The 14,065-nt window shown below is 38.5% G+C and overlaps 1 long non-coding RNA gene across 1 annotated transcript in view; it reads right to left on the minus strand.

The window, feature by feature from the left end:
* Nucleotides 1-1,219: 1,219 nt before the first annotated feature.
* Nucleotides 1,220-14,065, minus strand: part of LOC133279683 (uncharacterized) — a 94,983-nt gene continuing 82,137 nt past the window's right edge. Inside the window, exon 4 of the long non-coding RNA XR_009746951.1 lies at nt 1,220-2,828. This is a non-coding gene — a long non-coding RNA (uncharacterized LOC133279683). The remainder of the gene's footprint in view (nt 2,829-14,065) is intronic.

Raw genomic sequence — 14,065 nt, forward strand, 5'->3', positions numbered from 1 at the left:
TGAAGGTTTCCTTAGCAACAGTCACTGTAGGAAGCTCTTTAAAGATGACTTTCCTGACTCGTCTAATTCTGCTTTTCAGGGATTTATACAGGTAAATCAGATATAAAGTTTTGATGTAAACTTACAAAACAGCAGCAGAAAAATAAGTGTATTGAGTTTGAATGCAAATAACTTATTTGTGAATATGCTCTCAAAACATATCTCTCGTATAAGCTCATAGTAGTATATATCCGTCCAGCAATTTGCACAAAAGAAAGCAGAGGGGATAACTTTTATAAAAAGAATAGCCAAAAAAACTCCTCTCTTCCAAGAAAGCCCATTTGTGTGATCACATTTGATAGGAATGAGCCACACTATGTATTTATTATCTGCCATGTTAAGATAATTAAACAGCTGGTTTATGAACCATTGAACTAGCGTGTTGGTTGATTATGCTGTAGGCTTAGTTGCAGTTCATACTCAAGTCCATCTTTCATAATAATTTAACAATGAGGTATCAATTATCATCTTTGAAAGTGTGGAAAATGCCGGTGCTTCAGTAATGTGTTCAGTAATGTTTTATTTTCTCTTTAATTATATCCCAAAAGCAAATCCAGCCAATATAGCTGCAGCAAAGTCACCAGTTGTTTATGGCACAGTAGCAGACCATTAATCAATAGGCTCTGTGCAAGGAGATACCTCTTCTATGCCGATCAAAACAGGAGTTTGATTTTACAGGAGGCATAAGCAATAAAATACCTACCAGTAATATCTAATGTGATGATTCCCTTTTACTCGTGTATCTGCCACTGTGAAATATTACTGAAATAAGCCGTTTTCAAGCATGATGCTTTCAGTAAATCAGCGTTTCACTGGCAAGTCAAAAAACCATCCTTATTTATGCAAGACCCCTTGCAGAAACGTATTGTTTCTGGAAAAGGCAGCCATCATAAAATGTTTCTCTCAGGAAACACAGCTGTCATCCATGACAAAGAATTATCCAGATCTCAAAGCAAGACAGAAGCATGGAGAGTGAAGTGAAGAAGATGAAGCTTTGTTAATGGAAGGACGTCATTTTAATTCTGCTCTCTTTGCTTGGGAGGCTGTCAAGCCTTTCCTGCTACTGCTAAGGTTTCTTCTCCCTAGCAGCCTATGGACAGTGCCCTCTGCCAGCCCTTCTCTTAGCACACATTTGCATACAAACCATTTAACAAACAAGAAGTTTCTAGTTGATGAAACTCTAAAAAAAGTAGTAAAAAAATCTGTCCCCTCTTACAGATCCTGATGTCTGCTCTGCCTTTCCAAGACCTCCACTTCTGGAGAAAGGGATTGCATCCAGCCAAGGCTGCCACTGGGACTATGTGCCCTGAAGCAGGTCAGCCTAGGCATGTATTCCACTCTCTACAGACTCTGTGAGGCACCAATTGCCTGGATAAAAGAAAATGCTTAATACCCCCTAACACCATGAAGAAGTCTTCAGGTATAATCAAACCAGAATATTCCAGGAACAGTCAGAAATCTGTTCAAAACCACATAGCAAAGTTAGATTTCAAAATAAAGCATTGTTTGGGACAGGAGCAGGGTTTTGACACGCTTTCATCATCTGTGCTAATGGACATCAGCTTCTGCATAGGACAAGCATGTTACTCTGAAACAAAACCTGCCCATTTGATACAAGGGGGTCTGCCAAAGGGCCAGGTCTCTGCTGCTGTTCATATACTCTTTTTAAAGCCTACTTACCAAGAAACACAAGTAGATTATATAGATTCACTTTTTCAAAGTGGCTGGAGTAAAGGCTTGTGAGTTTTGAAAGGTCAGTCATGGTTATTGACTGCTTCATAACAGTACTAAAAGCCTTTTCATAGCAAAAGCACTTGATCACTGACAAAATATCGATTCAGGCACCAGAAAATACCACTATGTAGGACATGAAGCATATTGCAGAGCAGGAGAACTTAAACATACAAAGAACAATTCATAAAAGCTTTTCACAGTTAGCTTTAAAGAAAAAACATTAGCTATTTATTATTTTTAATTGCTACCTGAACAAACCACTGCTGCATTATGTTGATTTTAAGGAGCAATATAAACACATATGCTTTTTTTTTTGCCCTCTATGTGGTTTGCCCTCTTTGACTTTCCCTTCTTAGAGAATCTGTTGCCTGGCTTGTGGCAACTGTGGTATTCACGCCCAAGGGGTTGACTTCTCTCCATTCCTAAACAAAATCTCATTTCTTCACCTTTTGCATCATATCCAAGGCATTTGGGTATACAATGGGATTAGCTTGGAAAAATGGGACAGCACCTTTCAGCTGAACATTTTCTGTTGTTCCAGGTCATTGTTGCAATAGGTATTTTATTAAAAAGAGTACAAGTGCCTATACTTGGGAATAAGTGGATAAACGCCAATCCCACAGTCTACACCGTGAATGCACAAAACTTTGCAAGCCACAGATGTCAGGAGATTTTTTGAGTCTGCCAACACATATGCAAGGTTGCTTCCAGAAGGGACATTTGAATGCAGTTTTAGACAACTGCATGAATAGACAAAAGTGCCAAGCTGTCCCTCGGGAGTAAGTTCATGGCTGCAATGTTAACATGGAATGTCATTCTAGAGATACAGAAGTTGCTTAATCCAGGATTAAGATGTTACGGTTCCTTCTCTTAGGTTTCTAAAGCTCAGGTGGCAAACAAGGACAATTGAAGTCATGCATCCTCTGAGTCTATGCCATAAGAGGAACATACTATAAATAACTTGCCCAATATCCTGTGGCATTTTCTGGGGTTAAATCCTAGAAGAGGGGGTTAGTTGGCCTCAAATAACATCACAGTCAAAACCAGGGAATTTCCTGAAAACAGGAAAACAGAAATGAGCTATGGTGACCTGGAGTCAGCTTCTTCTACAGCTTCAGTGGTAGAAAAACCATAAGAAACATAATTATGACTTTGAAAAACTTAACTTGTGACACTGAATAAAGCATTAACTTATCTGGCATTTGCTTTGAAGCTTCAATAGCACCTTCTGTTTTAGTATTTGCTATACAAGATATACCTTGATCAATATCAAAATAAGATGTATTCCCCAACATAGTACCATCCCCACATGTGACGCTGACGTCCATCAACATATATTGTTCCAAAGCTTCCTAAATAATCAAACAACATGAATTTGGGAATGGCTTTTGCATCAGAGTTCAGAATTCAAATATACTTGCTGGAATAGAATCTTGGTTTTCTTCCCTAAGCAAAGCAACTTCAGTGGCAGTGGAATAGTTGTTTGCTACCCATTGAAAATTCACAAAGTTTTTCTAAAAAATAATCTCCAGTAATGCAGCTCAGTTGATTACTATCACACATTCTCTTCCTTACATTGCTGCAAGAGACCATTCAGGTTTCAGTCATAGGAGCCATGATTCACCAAGAGGCTACCCTCACTTCCATTAACATATTCTGGAGCAACTCTGTTTTCCAAGCCACAATTATATCTATAAGGGCTGGATGGTTTTGCAAATACACACACATACTTTATCAGTGCATCACTACAAGAGAGACAGATGTGTTACTGATGGTAATAGGAGCAAAAGAATCTCATGTTATCATCAGTCCATCCTGGAACAAAAAAAATCCGTTAAATCAATACCTAAATCCCAATGCATTTGGTCTATACTAGAGTATACATTAGCACAGTCTTTAAGACATGACAATCTAGGTTGTTTTTTTTTTCTTTATGTATTCTGTCTGCTATTCTACTTCTTCCATTACTGCATTTTCCTTTTTGCCTTTTCTCTACTCAGCTTCACAAACGCGGATAATAAAACCAAAGAAAAATGTTTTTTCTGCTGTGAGAGTCTCATTTTTTTAAGCAAATATCTTGCATTTAATACACTTAGGGAAAGTTCAATTTCTCTTCTTCACCACTGAAGAAGGAGAAAGATGCATCTGAAATTATTTACCTCTGGATAAAATGCTCTTGCTATGCAAGCAGGAACTGAAACCTGCTTTTTCCCTTCTGTAGGTAGGTCACCTACCTAGCACATGTGCTTCCAGATGCTATCTAGTCATAAGCACATAATGTAGATGTTTTACCCCAAGCCTGTAAGTAAAGAGGTACTCAAAGAGAACCACTTTAGAGGGATTTTGGAGAAGAATGAAAATCTTCCACAGACATCCTTAACAATTATCCCCATGCATGTAAGAAGAGATAAAGATTTAAACCACAGCAAAGAGGCTTTTCACTATAAAAACAGGACAACTTTTCATTTGCTGACTTGTGCACAGAGATCATTTTTGAACTGCTTATGTATGGAGAATGCATTTTTCACACCAGATAGCAAATATGTTCTTCTGAAAGCTAAAACCATACTCTGTGGCAGTGTTTGCTATATGTTCATTAGAGAAAGATTAATCATATAGGGCTAGTTTTTGAAGATGAGCTGTGTAGCACTTTGTTTGCATACTATTGTACTGAGCATATGTTTTCTGCTACAGTTGACAGGTGGTACTTTTTTATTGAAAACAATTAACATCAGGGTCAAAATGGTTGGATATTTCATTTTCCTGTTCCAGGTCTGGTAAAACCTAATTAAAAATAATAGACAGGTGCTTATATTAATCTTTAACCATGCTCATGCCCACTTGGCTGCATAAACAGCAGTTAAACCATAAACATGTTACACTGTTCATACCTCAAAAGGCAAATGAACATGTTAGACTTGAAAAGCTTATTTCCCTCTGAAGTGACACAAACCAACATACACGGAAATTTAGTAGTATCTTTTAGTAGCAGGGAAGTGAGGGGCTCAGTTGGCTTATAGGCAGATAAACCTCATTTATGAGGTCTAGCAAAAGCTTCCCCTTTGATAGATCCTGCATTTACACAGCTGGTGTTCACTTGGTCAGTTACAGGGTAATAAGGAAAATTGTAATTCCAACTCCTAATTTGGAGGTTTTATTCCTTCCCCAGCAAATATTTAAAGTAAGCGCAGAATTGCATATTTATTTTTTCCTATTTTAAAGACTTCCCAAATTTTCAGTAGCTTTGAAAATCCTAGGAAATATTTCCTTTGAAAATCTTGCCCTGATTTTCCCCAAATGACTAGTAAGCTCTGCCTACAGTGCACGGATCACCTGCCCTTTAGCTCTGTCTTCCGCTGCCCTCAACCGCCTGTTGCTTGTATAAATGAATAAATGCATATAACCTGCTTTTAAAATTTCAAATTGTAGGAGATTTAAGAAGTTGTAAGGTCCGTTCTTTAAAAAAAACCAACATTGGTCTACTTTTTGCTTAAAGTCTGGATTTTTTGTGATTTATTTTTTATTTCTGCTGAAATAAAAAGAAAAAAGCTCAAAGCAAGCAGTTGTGAGAATAAGATTAATACAGGAAGAATATTACAACTGGATTTTTATTTACAAGGATCCTTACATCTTTTGGTTTACCAAAATTAAGACTTTAAATTAATGACTAAGTAGAAAGTTAGTAAAATGCTCCTTTAATTACAGATTGTCCTCTAGTCTGAAGCAATTGTAGACAAAATACAGACTAAACTGAACCAGTATTTTAAGTGAACTTGTATCATTTAGTGCAGACAGAAATGAGGTTACAAACCCCATCAAACTAAAAAACCACCCAGTTTGTTCAAGCTTATTCACATCATTGTGGGGGGAAAAATGTACTAAACTATACTCAAATCAATAAATGAAATTTAGAATTTCAGAATAAATCTCTGAATAAAGCTGATCACCGACCTGCCATATTATAATCATTCCAACTAAGATGAATTTTAGAAGTTGTTCCAACTTATGTATTGGACCACTTAAGAATAAAGGATTGTACCTTGATAAAGTACATTGCCAGAGATGTGAGAAAATAAACACGTGTAATGTTTAGCATGAAGCCAGTATTAATGTAGCTATTAAAACTATTAATTCTGTCCACAGCTCTGTGATTTCTTAACCAGTTTCAATACAGTATTACTATTACCATTGTTAAGATTTATTTCCTGGCTTAATGTCCTATTTGAACTTTTAATTTCAAGCCATTTTAAACTCAGCATATAAACTGTCAGTTCAGAAAGCATGTTCATTAAATTATAGAAACAGGCAGAAATTTTGTAATTATCTCTGAGCTAGAATCCAGCTTCTAAACCACACATCCCGATTTTCCCATTATTTAAGAAAAACACTTACATGGGGGAAAAAGCTTCTGAAGTGTATTTAAAGGGAATTTTTATCATAGGGATTATGCCTTATCTAAGTTGATGTTATTTAATTTGGCCATCACAAGCACTAAGGTGTCCTCTGTAGATGAATACCAAGTCTCTGCAGCAGTTCTGGGATCAGTGTACATGTATCTGGCTGGCTGAGTTGCTAACTGCTGCGTATGACTCGGCTGAGGACTCAAAGAAAAGCAGGCAGTATGTCTAATACTCATAGATAGCATCCCCTATTCATACCTCAAACTCCAGTAGTGTTACTTACTGCTGTACCCAAATTAAAATTACTCCCTGATTGGTATGTGAGGTAGCAGTCTTCAGGACCTGTCACCTCAAGTACAAATTCACAACTTAGCCTAACATCTAACATGAATTTCTATCATGTGGAGCACCTCTCTGGCTATAAGAAGCTAACGTGGCAATGAGGAGAAACACTATCCCAGTGTGACCTATTCCTTCTGCTTTCAGCGGCCAGGACCACCCTTCGCATCACCATGCACAGTGCTCGGTCTCTGCCAGTTTACAGTACCTAAAACACCTTGATCTTTTTCCAATTTCCAGTGCATGTTGTGGCAGATTATTTTTAAGAATCCATAAAATAAAGCCAAACATTTTACATCAAGTAAAACACAGTACTTATTTTGCAGCCAAAATAAAGTCTTTCTCTTTTGTGGGAACTCAATTCAGCATCATCACATCAGCATACCAAAGTGGAAATGACACTGTGGGAACACAAATCTCAACATAAATCACTGTGAGCTGTCCCCTACCAGCACCTACCCCTCTCCTAGCAAGCAATAACATAGCTGACATTTCTTTTTTTCCCCCCAGGATATCCTGAAGCCAATTAATCTGTTGCATGGATTAATGAGATGAAAGAACACCCTGACAGGTAAAAAACCTGGAAGAACCATTTTGCCATATCTTTGTATTTTAAATGTTAAGAAGTGAGCATAAAATAGAGAAAACTTTTATTGGTAGAAACAAAGTTGTAGATCATGATGAATGGATCCGGAAGATCTGGTGCGACAGCGCATTGCTTTTAAACATGTATAGTTAAAATGCACTCCTACTAATAAGACTCTCAGAAGTCAAGTTTTTATCACTCAACTCCCATTTGCAAAACTGGTGCACTGTTTTGCACTACCACCTCTGCTGGCAGGACCCAAGGAGTTTATGATGCTAAATACATCACATTTTATAAAGGGAAGTGGCAGATGACTACCATAATCAATTATTCTTATGCTGTAACACCCACCCACAGCAGGAACTCTGCCTCAGACATAACAATCTCAATGACTTGATGCATTTTATCTGTTTGAATTTACAGATCATATAGTAGTATCCGAGATGCTCTTACAGACTCTGCTGGTGCTCACTGAAACTGAGTGCTAGTTTCAGTGCTTGTCTTTGGGGATTCAGAAAGACAAATTGGAGTCATTTTCTTTTAAACAGACAGTTGAAAACTTCATTTGCCACCCCTTATATAACAAAAGAACACAATCTAGCCAAAAAGAGATAAGAAACCTCAAAAAATAATAATTCCTCCATCCAACAACTCAGAAAAGCCTTTTATATTTATATCAATTTATAAATGTACACATTTGTATAATTTATAAATGCACTTTATATTTCATTTTGTGGCCTTTTATTTACAGGATGAGCCTTCTCCATGAAGTCATCAAGCTCGCTGTAGGGACAGCAAGTTTCACTTCCAGAACTCGTCACCCACCAAACTGATGATTCATGGAAATAAATGGCTTAACCATGCTTTAAAAAAATTACTCTCTTGAATAATACTTTCATTTTAATGCAGAAGCATCTCCATTATTGTTCCTGTGTTTAAAACCTGATTTGTCTCTTGCCAAGTACTTCAGAGATCCTTATTGAAAAATACTGGGAATTGCAGAAAAGATTTCATAGAAACTTACACTGCCTATCCAAAACAGCTCAAGTAATTGAAATATTTCCTCCCTAGAATCTGACAAGTCAAGTAGTGTGTATATAAGGTAATGATCCACATCTCCAACTAGAACAAAACAGAGATAAGAGCAAAAAGAGAGAAAATGGATGTACTCCAACTACTGTAGCTCTAAAGCAGGGGAACAGATAACCATAATATTATGTTCACATCGTTAAATATGCTTTAATGTAGACAATCATGTTTTAAGAGGATCCTCCGGTCAGACCTATGTGACATGGCCCAGACTACACTTTGAATTCCTATTCATGAGCCTAGTGAAGTGCTCTGGCTTAAGGGCACAACCTATGCTAGGATAAAATCTTTTTGGCTGTGTCTTGACTAGAAGCCACAGAAGCCTATTGTTTCACCTGAAAAGCTCTTCACCAGGGATATTATGTCTCACATTAAAAGTGTGCTTTACTTCTTAGCGTTTGCCTGACTCCATCTTTTAGCTACTGCCTCCTGCAAGACCGCACTGCTTAGATCCAGCATGGAATAAAATGCACAAAGAAAATCCTCAGTTTATGAACCCTCTTGCAGGAAATGTGAATCCAGTCAACTGCAGAAGCAGCCCTCACTCAGGACATGTCTTCCAACCTGAAAACCTGAAAACCACTGCTCCAACCTTCAATGCTCTCAACAGCTAAATATCAGCCATTTAACTCTCCAGCAGACAAGACAGGCTTGTTACTCCTGCATAGTTGTCAGCCCCTGCAAAGCAGCACCATGACGATGCTCATTTTCTCCACACAGAAGTGCATAGTACAGCCCTTGGTTAAGTGCATCATTATTTAAGTAGTAGAGTAAGTGCCCTGAAGAAAACATACACCTCTCTGAGCAGAGGACTACTGGAAATTCAGCCATGCTAATGGGGTTGCCTGAAGGGTGGTCTGGGCTCAAAACACAGTTTTCTGTACAACCTGAAGCTCAAAGACTCACAGCCACAGACCCAGCATTGGGGCAGGGTTCAAAGCTTTCTGCAGCTGATGCACCACTTCACCTCAGGCCAGCAGGAATGCAAGCACAGCTCCCCAAAAGCTCCAGGCTTTGAGAGGAGAATTCAGCTTCTTTGCTGCCCTTCCTCACGGAAGAAAGCAAAACACTTGGGCTTTCTGCAAGCAGACACCATATCTCTTGCTCCTTGCCAACTTTAATTCTGTTTAAACATAGGCACTGTAGGCTTCCTCCCTGTGCTGCCCTGCACTGCCTGTCTCCTTTGACCATCCTGACCAGAGCACAAAGACTGCCAACATCATTGTGAAAGTGGCCTGTTTCACTCAAGCACAAACAAGCCTTCTTTTGCCCTCCCTCCTGTTTTCCCCAATAATCTTCCGTCTTCTTGCCACACACTGCAAGTGTTGTTGTAAATAAAAATTCAAACAAAATCACCCCCCAAAACACCAGCTTCCTTAAATCCTCATTCTAACATCTTACACAAAAGATGCTGTTTAGTCCAAAGCGGTCTCAAATCAATATGCAGTTCTTGAGCTGAGTATCTGTAGTGTTCTGTGTAGGCTATAACAACTTGAAACTGTAAAGAATGAGCTAGGGCTGTTTTGTCACCATTTATTATGTTGATTGTGTATTTATTCCTTGAAGCGGGATTCTGCTTAATGTTCTGTGCTCTGAAAAAGCCTGGCAGCTGGTGTAAATGAGTTATAGACCCATTTGCCACCAAATCAAAGCCCAGAGCCAGATCAAAGCCAGATCAAAAAAATCATTTTTCTGTCACAGACTCGATGGCTTCTTCTTTGCCCTGTAAATAAAATTGATATTATTTCATCCAACTTCTATTTTCTCCTGATCAAAATATGATTATGTCTAATACTATCCTGTCCAGGGCACTGAAGTTATACGAGATGTGAAAGCTTATTGATGTATTCAATTACTGGATGCAGCTCCATTGTCTGCTGAGCAGAGATGCTCAGTTATCAGTCCTTTAGAGCTGTACATTTCTGCCTAACAAAGTCATAACTCCCACAATTACCTGCCTGATGGATGGAAAACAGAAATATCTCACGAGTCCAATGCCGTTATCAGCTCTTCTCCATCTCTAAAATTGTTTTATATTAATGAGATTAGGACTGTGAAAAAGGTATCACAAAATTTAATTATTTATATTTTTCCTCCTGTGGTAGCAACACTCATGTTTCTTGATCTGCATAATGATTTTTCTAAAGTACAGCATTTCCACAGTAAGAACTGGATGAAATATGAAAAGCAATGAAATGTAACCTTTCTAAAGGCTTAGGAGATTAGGACTTGCATATCTATTTTCCCACCATTTAGACGTGTAACCCATACACCACAGTAGTTGTCACAAGAGTCTTTAGCAGAACCTGCACTGAAAACATAAGAAACAACCTTGTGTTTAATTAGGCTGAACACACAGTGTAAGCCCTCAGTAGCTAAGTGAATCTACTGCAGGCATCCTTACTATTTATAAATGTACTGAATATCAGTGACATTTTTCTCCCTATAGCTTTCCAGCAACAACTGTCCATGCGCTATAACTGTACCAAGTAATGAGCTGGCAAATGCAGAATCCTGCTTGCCAAATGCCAATATATTTTCACCTATACTGTTTTCCTAGCAAATTTAGTTGGAGGTTATATGACCGCTGCTGGTGTATTTTACCCCTGCCTTAGGCTTGTACAAGTTTGGGGGCTTTTTTCATCAAATTGAAACACCTTCTCCTACTACAATTTACTCTGACGAGGCAGACAAAGAGAGATATTTTCCACACAGTTGTTGTGGGATAGCCTTGCAGTAAATGTTGAGATTTTAATATAAACAATATAGCTGTGATACAACACAACTGCCCTAAAGGCTGTTGAGGCTAGTTCTATGTTTATTAGTGTTTGTGTTACACAAAAAGGCATTTCAGCTTTGTCATCATTAAACAGAGCAAGTTTCAATCCCACAAGGAAGAAGTTATTGTGGGAGTGAAGCACATGGAGATGACCCTGTAAGTATAGCAAATGGAAAAAAATCCTGGTCCAAACTAGGCTTTTTTAAAATGCTGCTGCTCCCTGAAGTGTGCAAGTAAAATATTTAACCAACTAAGAGATTAAATTCGCTTTCCTTAACACTTGGTAATAGATGATTTTGGTTCGTTCCAGCACAGGGTGTAGTTTAATGCTGAGGCTCCCTTGACCTCCTGGGAGTGATTAGATCATTTAGCAGCACTTTCTGGCACTCCTGACTGCGTATTGCATGCAGTTGGTGACATTTAATTCATCATCCTCAGCTCCCAGGAGGTGGAATTATGGAGCTCTTGAGAAGTGACCGTACAGCCCCACATCCTGCTACTCCTCCCACCTACTTGTCTCTGCTTCTGACTGACGGTCTTTCAAACAAAAAGGGTTAAAGTGTCACTGCCACACAGATGATTTTAAGCGGTATTTCTCTTGCGCAGCTCATCATTCTGCAGCAGCCTGAGTGCTGCCACCCTCCTTTACTATATACAGCAGATGACAGGAGTAATCTTTAGTTCAGGGATGACAGTTTGTTTTATCAAAACCTTAGCATGGTGTACACAGTATTACTTGGTATCACTGGCACATAGCTTGAGGTACTCACACCAGTGACAGAAATAACATCTTTCCTTTAGGCCCCAAATTCACTTTGGATGCAGTAACATAGCATTTTTGCCAGAGTTCATCTGTTGTAATATTTAAGGAGGGAGACATTACACTTAAGGTCGATACTGCATTTCATTCAGAAAAGCAAAATAGGCATTTTTCGGACCAGAGTAATTAAAGCAGTATAGATAAAATCCTGGGACAGCAGCTTTGAAGGCTAAACATCTGCATTTATTTAATGATCTCTTTGGACTTGCACTTTTCACCATTTATCATGGTTTTCCTTCTTCACTCAAGAGCCTGTAGCTCTACTATAAGAAACTGCGAATCAAGATAGTTCATTGGTATTTGTTTAGAAAGCATATGTTATCATGTGAAGTGGAACTACTCATGACATTTTCAGAAAGCTATGAATAATCACACATCATTAAAACTGTTGATTGAAACAGTGCTTTGCCATGACATTTTTAATCCATGGCGTAAGAAATGTAAAATCTCCCTTGCAAAAGGAAAAACCCACCCAAAACTCAGAATATTATGCCCCAAAGCATTCCATCTACTGTATTCTAGATGTAAAATAAAGAAAAGGAATGAGTTACTGGCAAAGACAATAGTAAAACTTCCATTGATTTCAGTGGGATCAGGTTTACTCCAGTTGTGGTATTTCGTAGGGAATAAAGAGTATATGTTGCCTTTGGAAAGAAGCTCAAGGCTCTGTTCCCTCACACACTGAATCTTTCAATAGCTCTACATTCTTCACATTAAAAAGCTGCTTTATTTCACTGAATTCAGAATAACAGCCTACTCTGTTAAAACCCAAACCAGTAGTTTCTTGTAATGTACATGCTGGGAATAAATCCTCTTGTTTATAGAAATTGTTAAGACCCAGGAGAGTGAGAAATTGAAAGTATAAAATTTAGCCAGCACAGAGCATAGGAGAACTGGTTTACCAGAATATGGAGCAAGTTCTTCTCGTACCCCATGTGGTGGGAGTTGATAGATTTATCACCTACTGCATATGAACTCAGTACGTCTGAAACAGGCTGCCATTTCAAACCGCCCAGGAAACAGTCCTCACGAACATCAAGATACTACTTTTTGCCAAACATGTCTATTCTAAACAAGAAACAACCACCTAGGAAGAGACATTCGTTTCAAACCTGGTTTCTTAGTGGCCAACGGGAAGAAAACAAAGTACGTGATGCAGAACAGTCTTTCCTATCCTCCGTGGCAGACAATAGTATTTTAAGAATATTTCATTCCTGTAAAGCTAAACTGGAATTTTATATATATATATATTAAAAACTACTAACAAGGATGCTGTGTGTGGCTGACATTTCAGAAAAAAAAAAGAAGTCATTAAAAAGAAAATTAATCAGTAAAGAACATGATCCAATTTCCAGCAGAAAAATATCTTCATATAGAAGCTATGCACAGGAGAGCATTCCCCACCTTGTCTGCAAAGTCTCTACCCTCTGCTATGAACATTTTCAGGCAGCATCCAACTCTGCAATCTAAAGAGAACACCACCAGCCAGGTAGGTTTTCCCTTGTGTCCTAAACCTATTTCTTTAGTAGAACTAGGGGCACTTTCCCATGTGGCTCCACTTCCATTCAAGATTAGTAAGGAACAGGAGGTTGTGAGAGTGCAGCAGACAGCTTGTCTGACTGAAAATCTGAACCTTGCAGCAAGTGCAAGCATCATCCTGGACCTACCCACCTCCCTGTACCCCAGCTCCTTGTTTTATTTTCAGCCTCAATAGCTCTTTCCATATCTCTTAGTTCTACTAATCTCTCTGCAATACCATGAGTTGGGCACAGCTTTAGACAGAGGTGACTGTCAGCACATGCACATACCCGATGTGAGCTTGCCAAAGACAGAATTTAAGTTCCTAAACCTCTGTCCGAAAAAACCAAACCCAAGTATTTCTTTAAACAGAAAAACAAAGACAAACCCTGTTCAACCCTGAACTAAAGCATACTCAGCCAGATCACAATCAAGTTGGACTATTTTAGGCTGGATGGTATTGCTGAAGCTCATTTGCTCTACCACCATGGTCAGGCATTGTCAGAAAGGCCTGTCCTATCCTCTTAAGCCTGTGAATATTTATAGTATTTATCAATAACACACCTATTCTCTGCGAGATGAGTACATCACTGGAATGCGGACACAATATCTGCAAAACTCCAAAGGGCTACACTAGACCTTCACAGAAGCATTCCATTTTGAGCTTAACTAAAAACCATCAGTTCTCACTAGACTTTCTGGCTAGTTTTCCACAGGAAACCGTGGTCCAAGACAGATAACTAATTAACTTCCTCTCAAAC

The sequence above is a fragment of the Pezoporus flaviventris genome, unplaced genomic scaffold (assembly GCF_033815535.1).
Source record: "Pezoporus flaviventris isolate CSIRO_AGI_PZ_B2104156 unplaced genomic scaffold, CSIRO_AGI_Pfla_v1 ptg000078l, whole genome shotgun sequence".
NCBI lineage: Eukaryota > Metazoa > Chordata > Aves > Psittaciformes > Psittacidae > Pezoporus > Pezoporus flaviventris.